General features: G+C 43.7%; 1 protein-coding gene across 1 annotated transcript in view; it reads right to left on the reverse strand.

The window, feature by feature from the left end:
* GPC3 (glypican 3) overlaps positions 1 to 19,197 on the reverse strand; it is a 1,537,945-nt gene that overhangs the window by 1,149,768 nt on the left and 368,980 nt on the right. The window lies entirely within an intron of this gene.

The raw sequence follows: 19,197 nt of genomic DNA on the forward strand, positions 1-19,197 counted from the left end.
TGGGGTCTGCTGTGGGTTTCTTCAGAAGGGCGCTGAGTTCGGCATGTTTCCAGATTTCCCGGAAGGTAGCGGAGTTGAAGGAACAGTTGATGACATCGCGGAGATGGGGTGCGATGATGGAGTCTGCTTTGTTGAAAATGTGGTGGGGACAAGGGTCGGTTGGCGATCCTGAGTGGATGGAGTTCATCAGGCGGATTGTGTCTTCGGTGGTGATTGGGTTCCAGGTGTAAAGGATGTTAGAGGGCGGTGTTGGATCGGAAATGGGTGGAGTGGACATGTTTTCGGGCTGGTTGTCAAAGCTGTTATGTATATCGGCGATTTTGTTGTGGAAGAATGAGGATAGAGAGTCGCAGAGGTCTTGGGAGGGAGAGATGTCGTTAGTGCCGGCGGTGGGGTTAGTAAATTCTTTGACGATGTTGAATAGTTCCTTGCTGTTTTGGGCATTGTTGTCAAGTCGATCCTTGAAAGCTGATTTTTTGGTGGATCGGATAAGTTGGTAGTGTTTGCGGGTGGCGTTCTTGAAGGTGGTTAGGTTATCAGTGGTTGGGTTTTTTCTCCAGGTTTTCTCGAGAGTACGACCGAGCTTCTTGGATTTCTTGAGGTCATCGTTGAACCAGGGGGCTTTTTTGCTACCTTGCTTGATTAGATGCTTTTTCAAGGGTGCAAGTTCGTCGGCGCTATGGGTGATCCATTGGGTGAGGTTAGTGGCTGCTTGGTTAGGGTCCGATGATTTGTTGGGAAGACTCCAACCCTAGCTCACGGCTCATGACCTAATGGTTGCAGTGCAAGCGTTAGTGATCTCAAAGTTGGATTACGGTAGCGAAATGCTGTGCGGCTTGCCCAGAGTGAAGACAGCTCCTCTTAGGGTTGCCCTCAATTCGGTTGATCGGCTCATAACTGGCACTAAAAAATACAACCATATTTCTACGGACTTCCTTGACCTGAATTGGCTTCCATATGAAGCTTGCAGACAGTTAATAATTGCATGAATGGCAAACAGAGCCATCCACTTCAAGTTGCTTTGCTACATGGGCCTAACCCGGGAATATAACACCCCAGCCCATTGAAGTTCCAAAAGAGCACCTTGAAACTTGAAGTTGTCAATTCGTTATCCATGAACCTATGGTAATCAAGTACAGTGAGGGGGCCCGGGCCAGTTACTACCCCTCGGGGCATGCACAATTCCTAAGGGCAATGCATCGGAAGTTGAGGGTATCGTGGTGTTTAGAAGTGTAAATGAGCGTGTGCCGTGAGGAATATAAGTGAACCAAAGAGCAGATCAGTGGTCCAGACCAAGGCATAGGCAGGGTATGCTGTCATTCTGTCTATGGTAGTGTGTTACTAAGAAACTATCAAAGGAAAAACAGACAAAGAAAAATGTAATTAGAACTTCAACCCAAACACCCCACCATGCTTCCCTGCATCAGACTCAAACTGCCCACTCCCCCCAACTCTGCAATGCGCCTGTTACCCAAAAACATACTACAAACTTTAGGAGGCTGTGGTTGACACCAAGTGGCCACTCAGCCACCCTCCACACTTTAAGAATGTAAATGATGTGACCAAAGTTATGCGCCATTGAAAAATGTCCTGTCATTGCTACCCAGGAGACCAATTAGATATTGAACAGGAGGTAAGCACTTGTTCTGTTATGGCAGTGGGGTTTTAGGGCACCAGTAGCAGTTCCACAGGCAGCCCACGCATCCCTCATCCCAGTTCCTTCTGGACTCCTGTGGAAGTGCCATGCAAAGTCCCTCATGGATGAATGGTGTATGCCTTTTTCACTGGTCATTCCATTTCTGAGTCCTGTCCAGAGTACTGGTTCTATGTTGCCGTCTTTCGAATCTGGATTGGGTTCCAGTTTTCCCAGTAATCTTTCAGCCCTCCAGCTACTCCCAAACCTCATTAGGAGTTGTGAAGTACTAGGTCTTGTCCTCTGCAGTCACCCGCAGCATCGAATATTTAATCTCACGTTCTCTTGAGGCCCCCTTAACCTCCAGAAAACTGCATAGTAGTCTTTGAACTCACAGTGTGAAGTCCGGGAAGAAGGAGATAGTGGCATTTCTGTAACGGACTGGTGGCACATTATGAGTCGCCTGTAAGATGAAGTCGCAGTAGTTGAAAATGTGAGTTATGATAGAGCGAGGAGGTGCACATGGCTTTGACGGCAACCCGATGGCCCGCTCAATGGAAAAGTAGTTGGAGAGCCATGAGGCTGTAGCTGCTTGAGTATGAGGTCTTCTACAAAGAGGTCTACATCAGGCCCCTCTGATCTCTCAGGGACCCCTATTATGCAGACGTTGTTCTGTTGTAACCATCCTTCGAAGTCCTCCAGGACAGTGGTAGTAGCTTTCAGGTCTTTAACTTGGTCTTTCAGTGTCGCTGTTTCAGCACTGAGGGTGCCAATCGAGTCCTTCGTTTCTTTTAATTGAGCCCCCAGATTGCGGAGGTCAGCTCACATTAATTTTACCTACTGTAGTGACAGTCTATTTTAACCTCAAGGGTACTACAGACTCCCGGAATCGCCGCCATCACAACAACAAGGGTGAGAGGCTCATCACTAGGGAAGCCTCGGCAACCGGGGGCCTTAGCTCATCAGGTGTTAGCTTTATCACAGAGTCTTTGGCATTATGAATTTGTTGAGTTTGGTCTGGTGGCCACTGCGGGCTCCTCGTCCACCAGTCTCATGCCAAGTCGTTCACCAATACTCCTAGTCACAGAGCTTCAATCTTGAAGGGGGGGCACCAGAGCAGTCACCGCCCCTTGCCAGGGGGCTAGAAAGTACAACTCTGTGGCTTGTTGGTTTTCCTCTGGCCTACCTCGGCACCCACCCATAGACCTCTGTGAGGGGTCCAACAATCACCCCTGTACCTTCTGTGGGTCCCTCCCTGGTCTCTGTTTGGGCAATCTCTGCCACCTCTGGCACAGCCAGTGGGTGCGTTTATGGGAGGAGAGGTAACCGAAGGTGAGAGAGCCCCCCATGGCAGCGATCCATACTGTAGCAAGCCCATCAAATGAAGGTCTGAATCAGGTATGCCACAGCTCAGGTCTCCTACTTCGGCAGCAACAAAAATCTTGTGTTTGGATCTGGGGAGGGGGCCGCCAACCATGACTGTGGCGCTAGAGTCAATCCCTGGGGTGCTCCGCTGGGATTATACACAGTCCACAAACCTTTACTCAGGGCCCTGTGCGGCGACAAACTCCATTGGTGGTGCAGGATTAAGGGCTCACCCAAGCACATGCAGCTGTGGATCTTCAACCTCACAAGCCCATCTATCGCCGCAAAGCTGCCCACCTACTGTCAGCAATAATGTGTCTTATTAGGGGTCACCTCCTCTGAGGACCCGTCTTCAGTACACAGCACCGGGCCTTCCATATGTCGCTACAGCAAGGCCGCTCAGCGTGGAGCCCCATGTAGCGCCAGTAGGGGCCATTGTGGGCCAGGTCCACCCCTGGGGCAAAGTGGCCCACCACCAGATAAATTGGTGCCCAGTCCTGGCCCTGGATAGTGTTGTGGCTGGTCCAGTGGTTGGCAGCCATCAGGTGGATGCCACATCCGCTGTCCTCTCTTCTCTCTTCTCGGGCCTTCAGCCACTTCCAGGGCAGTATGGGGACCCAGGCAGAGTGCTTCGTCGATTGTGCAACCCCACAACCTCTCAGAACAAGCCGACACGTTACCTCCTCATGAGCGTGGCCACCTCCGTTGCCATACAGCCACGCGTGACTGCAGTAGCACCCCGCCTCTCAGGCCTCACCTCATATGCCGGCAAAAATCTATTTTGAGCCACAATAAAGAGCAAGCCGGCCTTGCTGCAATGAGGAGACACAGCGAAGGCAACTTTCACTTGTGGCAAATGGATGACTGTACAGATGGCGGTGGAAGGAGTCGGCGAGTGCCGGGATCCGCTCCAAGAAGCGTCCATATTACTTGGTGGTTGGCCACACCACCCTTCAATCCTTCACTCTTAACCGCTTAGCGCAGTGGGCGGGTCTCGAGGGCCAATAGACTTGCTCAGCACTATGGAGAAAGTGCGCGCGACGGCCGTTGTCCATCAGAAGCAGCAAAGGGGTTAAACCTATACCTATATCCCCCAGCCTGTATTTATGAAGTAGACTGGCACCATTACAAATTAACCCTACACCAATGAACCCTATTCCCCAACCTTTAACTTTTAACCCAATACCTATAACCCCTAGCCATTAAGCATGATAGTATACTAATTCCCCTACATCACAAACACCTAATTCTATACCCATTACTCATATTCCCTAATTTATATCCCTATACTATTATACCCTATACTCCAAACATGCATCCATATTCCCTTAACTCCTAACCTTAACCATATTCCTCCAACCCTTAACCTTGTTCCATTAAGTTTACATCCCTAAAACCCATACCATAGCCTCTTTCACAGTCCTTACATCGATATTTTTTGGAAGAAACAATTTGGGGAGTGTTCCTTGTTCCAAGTATTTATTTATTTATGTATTATAGGGCTAAATATTTTAGCAGTGTTATCTTCAAAGCTTTGAGACAACACAATTGAGTTTGATTCAAGAAGAAATTTATTTTGGGTCAGGGTAAAATAATGTTAGATTTATGTGTGAGTGCAAGGGGGGGGATGTTATGGTATGGTTGAGAGTAAGTTGTGCTGATGGTTAGGTGAAGTTGATGTGAGGTGAAGTTATATTGAAGCAAGGTTGAAATAAAGTTAGTTTAAGGTTGACAAGAGAAGAATCTGGGGTGAAATGCAAATAAAGGGAGAGATAATGAGCGTCTGGGATGAGCTAAGCCGAGGTTCAATGGAAGGTGAAATTAAGGGGAGGTTATAATTTTAGTTAAGCTAAACCCGAGATGAAGGGAGGTTCAGGTAAAGAAGGAATGAGTCTGAGCAGGGAGAAAGGAGCATCAAGCGGGCCAAGTCTACATGGCTGTTGCCAGATAGCAAGCAGGGTAGGAAGGTGCATCAGGGACAGATTTGTAATTCTGCTGTGTCTTCTTCTCTAATACTTGCCATGAGGATGTACCATTGGATGGAAAGAAGCTGTTTCTCATATTCCTTCTGTTCCACCGTGGCAAACATCTGTTTGCATAAAGCAAATCAGAATTTTCCACTCACACCATGGTTCACTGAGCTGTGGGATGCATTGCTATGGAAAACAACCATTACAACGCAGTCATTACAATGCACTACCTTTACAACACAGTGGTTACAAACCAACTGCCTTTACATCACATGCAATTTCAACGCATGCCATTACAACGCATGTCACTACAAAGCATGCCATTACAATGCATACCATCACAACGCATGCCATTACAATGCAATATAAGGTAAGTAATGGGGATTTTTTACTTTTAGGGTGGGTATGAGTTTTGGGGTACATGGGGATAGTATTTGTACCCCTACACTATCCAATACTTACCCTACTGTTGCACTCACTGGAGTAGGAATAGTAATATTTACCCCTACACTATCCAACACTTATACCCTGTTGCCCCAAAAGTATTATTCGTGGTAATGGTATGCGTTGTAATGGTATACATTGTAATGGTATGCGTTGTAATGGCAGTTTCTAAAAATGCGTTGTAATGGTATGCGTTGTAAAATCATGCATTGTAATGGTAGTTGCCGTGTAAAAACCATATTGTAAAGGCATGCATTGTAATTGTTTGCTTTGTAACATCATATATTCCATTCCTATGGGCTCAGTTTTTGGCAAAGGCAGAAAACGTTTCTTAAGCAAGTTGCTTTACCATAACTTTCTTGTACTTTTACAGTACTTCTCACCATAGTTATGCTATGGAGTCGCTAACTAACATACAAACCAAAGAGTTGCATTAGCTGACACCACCCTTGGTTGAGAAAGTTAATTACCTAAATCCATTTCAGGACCAAGTGCAGAGGTGTTCTGACCCAATCACTGCATTCAGGGTAGTGTGGGTGAAGGAGTTCTTCTATGACAGCCTTGTATCTCTGAGTGAGAGTGTGAATCACAAAGAGGGAAGCAGCAAGGGTCTATGTCAAGGTGTTTCTGCCCCAAAAGTCAATGAGGAGGAAGGGCTTTCTACAGGCGTCCAGGTTTTACACAACCTGCACTTAGTCATCATCAACCAGGTGTTAGAAAGCTCAACTGCTTGCTACCAATGGCTAACTATAAGGGGTAGTTAGCTGGACTTCACATTACCTCACCCAGCTCTTTTGCCAGTTTGCCAAGGAGTGTTAATTGTAACTCATTAGCAGTATGCTCTCATTAGCATCTGAAAGGCTTTCTCTGCATCACACCCACTAGGATGTTTAACCCCTGTTGGCACTATGATATATGACACCATCAACCATTTATGTTTTTTGTTTTCAGTCAATAGAATGTTGAGTCAGGGGGCTTGTAGTTTTGCTATTAATAGTTTAATTATGGGCTCGAAATTCCAGCATGCATACTTCTGATTGCTGTACGTTCACACATAGCCTCACTCAAACTTAACAGATCTATAGCACGCCTTCAGCGAACATATACTAGTCCTCAACAATTGGCAGAGTCACTCCTCCATTCCTGAGACTTTATTCGACAAATCCTCAGTTTGCCATTAGAAATCCTCAGCTGGCACTCATCCCTCATTCACCAGCTCAGTCCACTTTCATTTTTCATGTACCATTACACTTTACTGACCCAGACCTGATCTCCAGAGACCCTTATTAAATTGCGAGACTCTTAATTTACCCACTCATTCACTGTTACAGAGCTCAGCTGTCACTCACAGACTTTCGGCTGAAACCCCTAGACCTCCAGCCTGATCCTGTCAACCAGTAGAGACCCTGAGAAATGTACTCCAAATTGTTGGAGCCTGTCGCTCAGATATACAGTGCATATCTAAGGGTGATCATACTATCTATGCTGAACATCAGATATCCTCAAATTAGCCATGCTAATCTCCCGACTTTGACTGTGAGCCCGAAGAGACCCCACCCTTTCTTATGTGGCCCTAAAAGCCATATCAACACTGTCATGTAAGAAACTCCCCACCCTGTTAGTGGTTAATTTTTATATTTACTTCACCAGATCTCACAAAACTGAACATCTATTAGCCTTAGAGGATTTTCTGGGAAGTTACAGGGAAGGAAGACAAGCTTATCATGACACATTAATCTTAGGGGATTTTAATATCCATCATTGTTGCCTTAACTGTATTTCCACGTTGGAGGAGGGTGATGGTTTCGATCTGTCAAATCATTTTGAGCACACACCATTTAGAAAGTTTCCTTTCAGCCCAAAATGTTCAATGCTTGCCGCAAACAGATGCCTCTGTCCCGGTCCCCACCTATGCAGGCAGTGGTAGCTATAGCATAATTGATCATATTATGTTATCCGCATTATTAGAGCCGGCTGTTAAAAATGTAAGCGTTACTTATGTACATAGCATCAGTGATCATACTCTTTAATACTAGATCTCTCTCTCTCTCTGCCGCCATAAAAGGTGGGTAGCGAGTCAAATCTCTAATGCTAACATCAGTACTAAACACTAAGCATGGAGACTGAAATGGGAAAAGGATCGTCCCGGAGAGTATTTTAGACAATTTGAATTCCAACTGTGCCCCGGAGTTCCAAGTCTGTATGGATCCTGTCCCACAGGATAGAGCCAACCTAGATGCTTTTGACAAAATCACTAAGCAGGTAGCATCCGATGTAACCTCTAAAACTAGAGCTAGATGCCCAAAACCTAAAAGGTGGTTTGACAATACCTGTTTGGCTGCCCATAAGGAACTAAAGAAGGCACTTATGCAAAATCTAAGGGATGCAATATTAACTAGGAGCCGCCGGAAGACCCATAAACTTGCAGTTTAGGAAAGGAGGAAGCAGATAAGGGAGCAGGCTTGGAAGGCGCTCAGTCAAGCCAGTGTCCTGGCTGACAACACCAGATTCTAGTTGGTGGTCAACAGCCATTTTTTTCTGACATGCCAAATTCTAGCAGAGACTGTACGATACCTGCTGATCTCTGGGTCCAGCATTTTGGTAACATCTATAGCTACGTAAATCTAGAAGATTCTGTGGGATAACCAGTTCCCTGCCCTCCAAGCATCCTCCCTCCATTTCAGCATAGATGAGGTTCATAAAGCTATTACCTAAATTTCTGGAGGAAAGACGCCTGGACAAGATGGGGTACTAGCAGACCTTTATAAGGCTGATCCCAAAGTCTGGGCCAAGATTTTAACTCATGTTTTTAATGCAGCCTGCTCCTGTGGCTTTCCCTCATAATAGGCAAAGGCGGTTACCTTCCCCATTTTTAAAAAGAGGGTCTGGGATGACCCCGCTTGCTATAGACCGATCTCCCTCCTAGATTCAGCATCTAAAATTTTGGGGAAAGTAATATTGGATCGCCAAACTGTTTGGCTTGATCAGGTTAACATCATTTCCAATCTGCAGTATGGCTTCAGGCAGGGGAAGGGACCTTGGACCAATGCCTTAACCTGCATTTAGTGATTGGGAAGTACACCATCGCCAAGAGGGAAGTTTTACATCTGGCCTTCATGGACCTAACCTTAGCATTTGATTATGTTAATAGGTCTAAGTTGTGGCTGGTGTTACGCGATCTGGGGTTAGACGTGGAGTCGGTCTCTTTCTTGCACACTGTCCATTAAAACCCCTAAGCAGCGGTAAGGTACAATGCAGATGGCAGTGTGAAAGGCTCCTGGGAAGTAAAAAGGGGGACACGGCAGGGGTGTATTTTAGCCCCTTTGCTGTTTAGGCTATATATTAACAAATTGGGAGACTCCCTAGTATCCTGTTGCAAAGACATACCCAGAGCTAGCTCCCAGGGCCGGACTGGCTACCGGGCAGTTGTGTGTGCTGCCGAGCAGGGGGATGATTTCTCTGTGGTGTGGGCCTATTTCGTTGATGGGGACCTGCGTGCGCTGTGAAATAAAAAAAGCAAAACGAATTTCGTTTTGCACACACAGGTCCCCATCAACGAAATGATCCCCCTGCTCAGCAGCACATACAACTGCCCGGTAGCCAGTCCGGCCCTGCTAGCTCCAAGATGATCCCTGCACTCTGGTATGCCGATGATGCGGTTTTACTGGCCAGATCGCAATGGGCCTTCTACGACTTTCAAATTGTTTTATAGGTTTTATGAATTTGTTAGATGTAACAAAAAATTTTAAGAAATCACACACTATGAACATAGGTCCCCGAAAGGCGGGTAAGGCCAAGTTGTCCACATTTCCATATTAATGGGGGAATTTTCGATGAGCAAGGATCTTGGTGCGCACAACGTTTGCTTAAAAAAGCACATCTTAGCCAGAGCAGCAGGGGCCACCTTCGATTTTGCTAAAAGATTGGGGTCAAAGCCCCATCCCGCACTATTGATTGTCTATAATGCAAAATGTATCCTGATGGCTACGTATGGGTGCGACATTTGGGGATACAAGGATGTGAAGGGAATTCAGGCAGCTGAATTTTATTTTTATGCGAAAACACCTTGTGGTCCCCACTGCAACCACTGTTTTTAACTTACATGAAGAATTGTGGATGGGTTACATTTCCGACCAGATAGCGGTCACCCCGCTGTTGTGCTGGCTTAGAATCTGGGCAAGTCCAACCCCAGACTTAAACCAATTTATAATTACTGATTGCATTGCACTGGAGGGGGCGTTACACATTCCCTGGTTAAAATACATAACGGAACAGACTAGATGGCTTGGTTGTACCGACCTGTTGCTGAGCCCCGTATCCCTGGGCAAGATTGTCATCAGAGACTTCACACAACAGTTTCTGGACAAGCGGCAGGGGCTTAGGGAGGAGATGGAATTAGCCAAATCGTCTGTGAGCTTGGGTCCACAGATGCAGCCATATTTAACTTATGTTAACAAAGCATATCATGGTTTGTTCTGACCAGATTTTGTTTGAACCTGGTCCCCTGGCTTTTGGCATTTCCCCAAGGTTACTCGAAACCTGGATCACTAAAACCCTGCCCCTTTGATAATTTTTCAGAGCAGGATACTCTTCATTTTATATTTGTCTGCGCCCACTACAATTCTTTGTACAGAAAACATATTTTACCATTACTTAGAGACTGCCAATTTGTCCAAGTCAAGCCGGCTCTGCTCTATCTTCAAATGAGATCCTCTCGCATGGTCTGCTTTGGGGTAGAAAGCTTTCTAATAGGGGCTATCAGACATAGGAAAAGGTTGCCGCCGCAGTAGCCAACTTGTCCCCTGAATTAGTGACTAAAGTAAAGTAACTTTATTGCATGATTTAAAAGCAAACCTTTGCGCAGTACAAAAGATCAAATTATAACTCTTATTAAATTGTTAAAAAGTATGACACTTGTTGGGTTTGATAAAATAGAGTCCCAGTTCCAGTTATAAAAAGCCTCCGGACCCCCACATGTCCGAGCTCTCTTGTGGGTGCGCTGTACTGCGGATGCCTGTGAAGATAATCCCTTCAGGGCAGTTGTGGTTGTGGCCATGGTTGTGTTTTGAGACCCAAAGTTGTCCAGCCTGTACGCCGGGCCCTTTTTAGTATCGGTTTTTGGTGTTTCCGACAGTTTAGTATATCTGGGTGCCCGCAAGGCAAGACTTCCTGCTATTATAGAGGTCAGTGGAACTGCGCCTCTAGCTGAGGTAGGGGTTGACATCTCCTCTTCCTTCGTTTTTTCCTGCACAGACCATAAACCTCACCGGTGCACAGTTTAAGTGGGTGTTCCGTGGGTCAAAGCAAGCCAATACTGCAGATCTGCACGAACTTACTTCCTTGTTGTGCCAGGCCCTCCGTAGGAGGGTCCTTCTTTCTTTCAGGAGACTTGGACACAGGCACAGAACGTGGGTTATGTCTTCCCTATGGTTGCCACAAATTCGACATAGTTCTTGAGCTTGTTCTCTTTTCCATTTGGGGAGGTGGCAGGACAAGTTGATTGCCCCAAGCTTAGTTTTAAGAAACAAAGTTTGGTGTGTGCATTAAATGGACTAGTTAAATAACTCTGAGGTGTCAGCTAATCATACAATTTTAGGGTCATCCACCCATGGCTTCTTCTTGCAAGACTTGCCTTATCTTCCATAGAAGAGAACTTTTTTGCACTTATTATTCCTAGCCTTTTGAACTATTTTTGGCTAACATGTAGCCTTTTGAACTCTTTTTGGCTAACTTCGCTCAGGCCTAGGGTTTTTAGCCCGCTTGACAAATACCCATGCCCCGCTAGCCATCGGTTTGTATTCAGATTGGACCATAGGTGTTCCGCTAGGCAGCAGCGCCTCGTGGAGGGAGTTGCGGTGGGGCAGGCAGGTGGGGCGAGGGAGGGGCAGGGTGGGGGGTGATAAACAACGGAATCTGGTTGATTGCAGGTAAGTAAACAATTAAATTAATAAAATGAATTTTGTAGCGCGCCCTGCATTGCATGTTGCGATGCAGGGCATGGAACGAAATTTGTTTTATTAATTTAATTGTTTACTTACCTGCAATCATCCAGATTCCGTTGTTTATCACTACCCACCCTGCCCCTCCCCCGCCCCGACTGCCTGCCCCACCGCAACTCCCTCCACGGGCCGCAGATGCCGCTAGGCTGCCCTCTTTTGATGTCCTCAGCTTGTGGCAGCACATTAGAAAATTCATCATTCTGCCCAGTGATTGTTTGCAAATACACAGTTCCAGCCTGATTTGTGCCGGTGACGTGAAAGATGGTAGCTGAAAGACTGTTCTAAAGATTTTAGCTATGATTTTATCTAATTGGCCACTATCCAGTCCTTTTAGCACCTCACTTCCATATGTTAAGGTTGGGATGACTTTTGCCTGTGCCATCTGAAGTGTTAGAACGAAAGTAGTTCATTATGGACAGAACTGAGAGCAAATGCTAGCGCTGTTCCTTTCTTTTTTTGCTCTCCCAGATGGCTTTTATATCTTCCGTTGTTGTTAAAGAAAACTTCTAAGTACTTGTGGCATTTGGATTCTGTGATATTATCCGAGTATAAGACCCATGGAGGGATTATTGAAAGTTCCACAGCCCATTCCTGCAATGAATTCAGCAAGATCCCGGCAAAGTACTTTGCTTCATTATCAACGAGAGCAACTAACCAATAGTTTCCTGGGTATTTTTTGTCCCCTCCTTTAGAAATAGGAACAATAATTGATCCTTGCCAAGAGGGTGGAATGAAGTTCTTTGTTAAGATGGAGGTGAAGAGTGGGGCTAGCTTAGAGGCCCAGAAGGCCGGATCCTCCTTAAACAAGGATCCTCCTTAAACAAGGAATTAGTGAAAACACGTTTTTATAATGTGCACTTTATGTTTATGTTTATGTTTATGTAATTTGTATAGCGCAACAAATACCCTGGGGTGTCTCGACGCTTTTGATCTTTAAGGGACAAAGGCCAGCAGATGGAGTTATGATATAATGCTTATATCATTTGGTCTAATGCCTAGCACTGTTGCACATGATATGTTGTACTCTTTGTAGGTCTAAATGTGATTGATAAAAAGTAAAGCTGGATGCCCTTTTATTGCTCTGTACAGATATTTTTAATATTTTTACGTGACCTAAGCTTTTATGTATAAAATATCTTTCAATTAAATGTGTCTTTTTAAAAATGTGTTTACTTTTATGGCTCTTGGCTGCCGAATAAAGTACTTTTGACTGACTGACTGACCATATAGACACATCAACTAGCCATCAGAGACTCTTTCCCAGTCCTCACAAGACACACAACTCCTCTCCAGCCTATCTTCATCCCTGGATCCCCTTAATGATGCAGCCAGGCACTTCTCTAATCTGCAGATTCCAAGGAAACACAGTTGCTTCAATAGAAATCATGTGTTTAAGCTCTTGTACAGTATAAATATGTGTAAACCCACAACTGCACTTTTGTGTTCATAATATTTTATAAAATGTTGATAAAGGAAAGCATACAAAAAAGAGCTCTGAAAATGTACAAATGGTTATCAAGTAAAACATTATGCATGCAAACAAACATTATATATTACATATTATAAATAAGCATCAGGAATATTTTATAAAGTGCCTTAATACAAAAAATCATATTAATTAAAAGAAAAAATGTAGAGGACTAAATCACATATCAATATCTGTAAATTAATAGAGCTCCTAACGTTAAGTGTTAAACATAAACATAGAAAGTTTATTCTTTTAAGAACACTTACTAACGATTTAAACCTAAATAATCATCAATTGGTTTCCAAAAAGTTTGGTAATTCGGAGTTTTATGAATGATATCAGATTGCGTCAAATTAGCACCTTCCTAGTAAAAATTAGCCAAGCCCACTACAAATGAACTGATCATAATGAGGTATCTTTCCAATTAGTAGTAATGGATTTTAAAGCTGCGGGTATTAAGAGATCAAAACGTTTGTTGTTCATCAGTGACATTTTAGTGGAGAGTGAAGCGGATTTGCAACTAACTATAGTACATGATAATGTATTAGTGACATTCAATATTTGAGAAATTACCAGCCAAACATCATTCCAGACCTTCGTAACAATATGACAATCATATAACATATGTTTTAAAGAACCTATATTCAAAGAACAGTTTCAACAAGTAGAAGAATCTAAAACCTTTGCATTATATCATTTTAAGCAGGTACACAGACAGTTAAAATCATAAAGGAATTAGTTTGATATAAAGATACAGGCAACCAACCTGAGACAGAATTCAACCGAATGTTCTTCCATATATCCAAATATAACGACAAGTCTAGTACTTTATTCCAAAACGTAGAAAGAAAATTGACATTACCCCCGTCGGAATTATTACATTTTTTATATAGCCATGACACTACATGGGCTACATGGGCTGAAGATGCTTTAGTTTGGTAAGGTAAGGTTATCTACAGAAAATTGGACTTTAGGTGAGAGGCTTTACGACCGACATTGTCGGTTTCAATTTCGACTGGCTGATTATCAGACAGCATGATACAGAATTGAAACTCGCCGATCAGTCTGGCTAGCTTCCGATTGGCCAAATGAGCCAGTCGGCCAGCTGGAACCAGCCCGTAATTCATATGGACGGCGGTTTACACCATCTGGGTTAGGATGCACGGTTTCCGGCATGGAAACCCGATCAGAAAGCGTGTTTGGGGGCCCTTAGCAGGCCCGCTTTCCATTGTGGCATCCGGTTGGGGCCAAAGGGGGCACCTATGATGCACCCCTATTAATACCTGCACCTTGTGGCAGGCACCTTGAGGTTTGCGGCCGTAGCACATGCTCCCATAGGGAAATGTGGGAATATGACCACACGATAATTAGGCAGTTGGGAGGAAACTCAGACAGACATCATAACGGGCCCCTCAGAGAAAATGGACGTAAAATATGGTGCCGAGACGCCCTAGGGCCATTGTTCGCGCTTTAGAAATGTTATTAATAAATAAATAAATAAATAATAAACAGAAATTAGTTCTGACACCTAAACATATGTTTAAAAAAACTGAAATTTGTTTAAACAAAACTCAGTTAAAATGAAATATATTCATAGCTGTCACATTGTTACTGTTAATAGTAATGCGATATGTAACGTGATATGCAACAACATTTATATTATTTGCAACTGACTCTATCACATTCCATAGTGAGTTAATCGGCATTGCATTCGGGGTGTGGCAAATTTTGCTTTGTTATAGTTAATCCATGAATGCCTGTACTGAGGAAGTGAACTAGGAGGTAATGTTACTTACTGCAGTTATGTTACTCGGCGCCCATTCTTCCTCACTACGGTCATTGCATCTCTCCCTATGACCTGTATATTCAGAGCCCCTAGAATTATGCAGCAGAAGAAGGCCAAATTATGTGGCAGGGTTGACTAAATTATGCGGCAAAAAAACCAAATTATGCAGCATACTATGGCACATTTTGTAATAGTATTACTTCATTATTTCATCATTTTTAAATTTGGTAAGACTGCCTGGGCATTGGTAGCACCTCATTAGTAAAGTTAAAAAAAGTGAATAGTGGTATTGGCGGACTGAACGCATCTTAATGATTGTAACAAGGAAAAACTGAAATAGCAGCAAGAAACTGAAACATGTTTTGAAACGGTTTGAGGTTCAACTAATTCACTAAGCACGTGTAAATGTAAATGTAATATCATCTTGAAAGGGTAAGGGGGATTTTTAACAATGTGTAGCTATCTAAATTGACAACAATTCTCACTTATTCTTTTACACCAAGTAAGAATGTAACTGAAGCAGCGCTTCTGCTTCATTGGGATAAAAAAACAAACAAAGCTAAGCTAATGGAAAATCATGCTAATTCACTTAAAACATCTACAGGTGGCAGAGGCGCAATGGCCTATGGGGGAAAATAAAATTTCGTATCACAGCTCATCAAAAAATAGAGCATATTTTCATTGGAATTTAAATTAGGTCGGAAAAATTCTTGAACATTTGTCAGTAGGCAGACTTGTTAATCGTGCGCCACCCTTTGCGATTTAATTAGCGTCACCTCGCTCATTAAAAGCTTCCTTATATGGAGGCTGAGACTGGGTCGGATCACTTCAGCTTTCATGGAACACTCTGCCAGCGATGGAAAATGAAACCGTTCAGACAAACATTTGCAAATCAACCAAAAGTGACGAGGATGGCAACACTGCAAGGAAAAACCGGCTAGGGAACATGGGCCGCATCATGATGTCTAAAATTACCTTCTTTTTAGCGTCCTTAGTGCATACATGAATCCAAAATATCTCCGAGTTAATGCAGGTTTTGCTGACAGCAAAGCTCTAAAACACAGGGAAGGAATTCCCACTGCGTTTCCGAGCTCTGCTGTCAGAAATGCAGGTATTAACTCAGATATATTTTGAGTTAATATATGTACTAAAAAACGCCAAAAGAAAGCGAACAGTCCCCCTTTGCGCTGGGCAGTGCAAAAAATGGTATAACGATACAACCCCTGGACCTATAACATTTTCAAATCAAAATTGTATTTTTGGGAGGTTGCTAACATATATATCTTCCATAGTTAAAAGTATCGTACTTTGGGGTTTCTTTTGCAGGCTGTACTGACTGTAAAATATGCCTCTTCTACAGGAAGTGCATGCACACAGTTATAAATGTATTTCGAAATTAGCTGACAAACACGCTTTTAAAAAAGAATAACCGTATGTTCAATGCAATTGTTTTGGCAAGACCAGAGGTTCTATTATGATTTGCTATCATTCACATCAGAAAGAACTAAAAATTTCAGAATGCCCTGGGAAGACAACCGAACATTAGTAAATAGAGTCCCTATAAAAGTTCTTTGGAAACAGCAAGGAATGTTATCATCCCTCTACAGACAGATAAGCCACTCTTGCATGTATTGGTTTGCAATTTACTCTGGAATATTTGTGCTGGGACAGGAAAAAAAGGCCACCCTCTTGGTTCGGTATAAAATGCATCCCTGACCTCACCCATAAATTGTGAACAATGGTTCTTTTAGGCTTCAGTTAGACCAAGTTATCTTATTTTGGGATGTGTAATTAGAATCCAAAACATTTACATTTGTCAAAGAAAAATAGATATCACAAAACACATCACAAAAATCAGAAAACAAACAGGGCCTTTTATGCAGAAACCACAAGGAGACATACTGGAGGTGTGGCTTCAGCGCCAACTAAGATGGTCCCCTGAAATGGAAGCCCCACACAACGAACACACCTCTGATGCTTTTACTGTACTTTAAGAACGTTTCTCACAGAGGCTTTGTGTCCCACATGTGCGTGGGCAGGCAGAGGATGCCTGGACACCCTTTTTCCCTCAGGTGAAGCGTTTCCTTGCTTCTAGGCCTCCAATGTGGTCGCAGCTCTGCTCGATACCATCATTTTAGGTTTTCCTCAGACGTTTCTTACCTCATAAAGTAATGCACTTTGGCATAGAACGTGCTTCCCCATAATTTGCTACAATTCTACTCTAGTCAAGTGCCATGTACTCCTCAAACTCATTCTTGACTGGTCCTACATTAATTGAAGCACTATGAAATTAAAGGGAAATTAAAGGGACATACATATTTTTGCTATCTTTGCCATAAGGTGATACTTGAATGCTTTCTGTCCTCTGACATTTGATTTTTTTTATGCATAGTTTATACGATTGCCCATGCGCTCCTTTTACCTGTTGAATTTGGCAGTATATCAAGTAGCATTGGTTTCTAATTCAACAAATTTGTGTGGCATTATTTGGTTTCCTGATTCTTTAGAGGTGCATGGGTAGAGTAAAGAAACTGCATCTTGTTATTAACTCAATGGCACAATCTTCCTCCATCTCAAGTGCCTTCTCTACCTCTAAGACCTTATTGATGGAAAAGCTGATTTCTTATGGTGATATGGTGAACTCTGCTACTCCTTGTACTTCGTCCATACCCATCTCCTTAGCTAAAGCTCAATCTCCCTTTTCCACCAACAAATGTCTAAAACATGATCCTTCTTCACTAAGAAAACCTCAATCTTCCATTTCCTTAGATATATTGTTGGAGGAAATTCGAGCGCTGCATCTTCTTGTTGAGGAAACCAGGAAGCGCATTCAGCATCTTGACGATAAATGATCCCTCATGGAAACCTGTGTATCTTTTGTGGAGCAGCAGCTTGTTGATCTACATAATGAAGAAAATAAAATTGCTCATTTAGAAAAGGAGGTTCTTCAATTATGGTCTTCAATCAATCAATCAGTCAATCAAACTGTATTTGTAAAGCACAACACTGTCACTCCAATGAGTAGCTAGGTGCTGTGTCTCCGTCGAAGAGTCAGGTCTGGACTCTTTTTCTGAAATCTGCCAGCGAGGAGGCTGTACAAAGCTGGAGGGACAGTTAATTCCAGGTCTTGGCAGCGATGTAGGAGAAGGAGTGGCCGCACCTGCAGCTGAGGCAGATGCAAGGTGTGTGTGTGAGTAGTAAAATGAAGCCGAGCGAAGGTGTCTGGAGGGTTGGTGGAAGTTCAGTCGATGGTTGATATAGGCGTGTCTGAGGTCCTGGAAGACTTTGTATGCATGCATGAGGGTCTTCAACTGACATCTCTTCTGGATGAGAAGCCAGTGGGGGGTGATGTGGGTTTGTTTGGGGAGGTTCAGGATGAGTTTGGCTGCAGTGTTCTGTATGGTCTAGAGTCTTCTGAGGAGCTGGGTGGAGATGCCGGCGTAGAGGGTGCTGCTATAGTCGAGGCAGCTGGTGATGAGGGCATGAGTGTCTGTCTTTCTGGTTTTTGTTGGGATCCATCTGAAGATTCTGTGGAGCATGTGAAGTGTGTGGAAGCATGAGGAGGCAACTGCATTGACTTGTCGTTTCCTGGTTAGTTGGCTGTCGTGGATGATGCTGAGGTTGTGTGCATGGTCGGTTGATGTGGGCCTAAGCTCCGCAGGCCACCCGTGGTGGACCCATGCGGAGTTGTTCTTTCTGAAGATCAGTACTTCAGTCTTTTCAAACTTGAGTTCGAGGCAGTTGTTTCTCATCCATTTGGCTACGCTGGTCATGGCGTTGCAGAAGTTGGTTTTGGCATTGGAAGGCTCTTTAGTGACCGAGAGAATCAGTTGAGTGTCATCTGCGTGGAAGATTATGTTTTGTCCGTGGGATCTGATGACGTATGAGAGGGGGGTCATATAAATCTTGAACAAGGTGGGGCTGAGGGATGATCCTTGTGGAACTCCCCATATGATGTCTTTGGGTGCTGAGGTAAAGGGAGGTAATCAGAAGCTCTGTGTGCATACAGTGGAGAATGAGGCGATCCACTTGAGGGCATATTGCTGTATGCCTATGTTGTAGAGTCTATTGATGAGGGTGTTGTGGGACACTTTGTCGAACGCCGCGTCTTTCTGAAGGTATTGAAAGTAATTACCTTGTCTCCTTTTTTGTATCCTTTCTTCCAAAGTTGTTAGATTTGCCTTCCTCCACCACGCCTAATATGCAATTAGCCACAGACTGGGTCCTATCTCTCTACTTCTGCATCATCTGCTAAACCAAGAGAAATTTAAATCCTATCTCTGGAATTCACTGATCTATTGAAGGTTCTTAACACTGCTAAATCGAAAAAATAAATCACTTGGTCGGGTAGGAAGATCTTCTTATCACATTTTATTAATCCTGTCAAATGACAGAGAGTACTATCTCATTTACGCAAATCTAATCCTGGTTTAGTTTTGCACCAAGAGATTAACCCTACCAAATCTGAAGCCTTAAAACTTAAATGTAGTTGGGTGGGTTCTGTATTTGTGTCCCCATTATCCAATAAGAAC

The sequence above is a fragment of the Lissotriton helveticus genome, chromosome 4_1, assembly GCF_964261635.1.
Source record: "Lissotriton helveticus chromosome 4_1, aLisHel1.1, whole genome shotgun sequence".
Lineage (NCBI taxonomy): Eukaryota > Metazoa > Chordata > Amphibia > Caudata > Salamandridae > Lissotriton > Lissotriton helveticus.